Source organism: Porites lutea, chromosome 5 (assembly GCF_958299795.1).
Source record: "Porites lutea chromosome 5, jaPorLute2.1, whole genome shotgun sequence".
NCBI classification, from domain to species: domain Eukaryota; kingdom Metazoa; phylum Cnidaria; class Anthozoa; order Scleractinia; family Poritidae; genus Porites; species Porites lutea.
In genome coordinates this window covers 15,949,358-15,951,780 of record NC_133205.1, presented here as the reverse complement: position 1 = coordinate 15,951,780, position 2,423 = coordinate 15,949,358, and the positions used below count along the sequence as shown (strand labels likewise).

Sequence of the window (2,423 nt, the reverse complement as noted above, 5' to 3'; positions counted from 1 at the left end):
GAGGGGATGCCGGAACTTCGAAAGCTGTTTGCTTATATTTTACAACTGGATCGGAAGGCCGCGAAGTGTACTACCTGAAAACGGCTTTGTGGTAAGTTGTTGCTCTTAACTGCACGACAGTGACCAGAAAACCACTCGACAAGCTTCAAAAGGCGTTTTTCGGCAAAATCTCCAAGGGCGAATGGGTTAAAAGAAAATAAAGTGACAGATGGAATAGTGGTCATATGTAGATATAACCTGCGCTCGCAGGTTAATGTAGATACTGCGCTGATTTTTATACATAAATGTAACAAGCAAAACACTATTAATAATCGGAAATTAGTGATACGGAAGCGTGGGGCTGGGATTAGGAATTCTTGGATGGGAAGGTTCCTGAAACTCTTTGGCTTATAGCACATCAGGTTCTGCTTGAATTGTGCCAAACATATGTTACACTCCACTGGGTTAGCTCTTACGTGGGGTAATTTCTTGTGTCCAAACCTAATTATTGTGGCCTCCCGAAGCAATGATTCAATTTTTCTTTAGAAAAATCAATGCCCCGCCCTTGGGAACATTGATACTTTTAAATACTTGGGTCTTGTTAGAGTACTAAGAAAACTACAAGCTCAGATATCAAAGTAGCTTTCTTTCAAATCGCTCTGACCAGAACCTGTGTCGAAAGACGAAACTGCTAAACATTTTACAGTGGTTAAAAGTGTGGCGTCACTGATATATGCTGTCTTTTTTTAAAATAGCTCTGTTCAAAATATGTACTGTATTAAATCTAAACCGCTTTTTAATATACGTTGCTTGGCGTACATTTCCTGCATGGAATGCTGTACTGAAACCTCTTGAAAACCTACACCTGTCCACAAATAGACCTTGTCACGGTTTTCGACGCCATCTTGACGAGCAGGCAAACGCGTGAGAAATTACAGTGTTTGTATGAGAATCTAATGTCGAAAAATTTCCGTAGAACGGCTGTTCTGAAAAAAATATCTATTGTAAACTAAAGCTTCACTCCTAAGGATTCTCCTGAAAATATTTGAGGGCGTTACATGCACTAGAAGACCTAGAACCACTTTTTACAATTTTCTATACATTTGTCTGTAAGAAAGTCCCGGGAAAATTACAGACAAATATATGGAAAATCTAAAGAAGCCTCTGGAGAAATTTAAGCCGGGCACACCCCCCAAATTTTTTAGGACAATCCTTTGCTTTGTAGCTTTAGTTTACAATGGATATTTTTTTCAGAACAGCCGTTTTACGGAAATTATTCGACATTAGATTCTCATACAAACACTGTAATTTCTCACGCGTTTGCCTACTCGTCAAGATGGCGTCGAAAACCGTGACAAGGTCCATTAAACTGAGGGGCTTCCAGTATTTATACTTTCGATAAACTAACCTTTCTTAAGTGCCTGGCAGTTTTCTTTCTTTCTTGAAACATCATCTTCCGTCAAATAAACATTTCTCGAGACGGCAGCAACCTCAGCTTTAACTGCATTTATCTTTAACTGAACTAATTTGGAAAGAAAGGAGGACGAAGAATTCTGATTTTACTGACTGCTTGGAGAGCTCTTTTAACAGCTAATTGGCCATGTAGTTTTTAAAACTGAACTATTGCTTGCTGAAATATATTTAGAAACAATTTCACCTAAATAATTCACAATGGACGAGTTTTATTAAAGTGTTGAGCGATGCATGCTTACCTTGACTGTTTTTCTCCTACCGGCGATGCGAGCCAGTCATGCATGTATTTAAAATAAAAAAAGAAAACCGAATCGTGAATTTAGAGCTTAAACTCAGCTCAATTTTTGTAATGTCATGAAAAGTTATACAGTCTCGTACACTTTACCTTAAGCCGATCTAGAACTTCTTGCCTTTTGCTCAAGTCGTTGATTTGTTGCTTTTGAGCTACAGCAACTTCACCAGCTAATGCTGGCAAGCTGAGAATTTCCCTTGAACTCAAGCTTAATTCGCCATTTTGTTCGGAAAAATCTTCATCACCTTTGCTCTCTAAAGCTTCACCTTCAACTGGATTCGGCAATAAACAATTCACTATTCGAGTTGGTTTCGGAGGACTGGTCATTTCCATCGTTAACACGTAAAATGAAGTTGATTTTCCAAAATGTTCAGTAAAAGCTTGACGCATACTCCGCTTACAAGTCTCATTTTCGTGAAAAAGTAGCGAAGTTGGAAAACGGACGGTAGCTTCATGCGATTTCCCGCCAAAACAGCTTGCGGTGCGCCTCCATCCTCGATTCCACCAATCACCTGTTTGCGTACTTTTCCAATCTCAGGAAAACTCAGGAACTCATCTCTACAGGTTCAATATTGCAAGAAGTATGGCTCTTATTAAAACTTCAACCACAACGGCCACCTCTCTACAACATCAACGGCCACTATAAAGCTCGTCTCCAACTGCCAAAAAAAACCTCTCG

At 39.4% G+C, this 2,423-nt stretch overlaps 1 pseudogene; it reads right to left on the bottom strand.

Moving 5' to 3' along the window:
• Nucleotides 1–605: 605 nt before the first annotated feature.
• On the bottom strand, nt 606–2,194 carry LOC140937982 (uncharacterized; annotated as a pseudogene).
• Between the last annotated feature and the right edge of the window lie 229 nt (nt 2,195–2,423).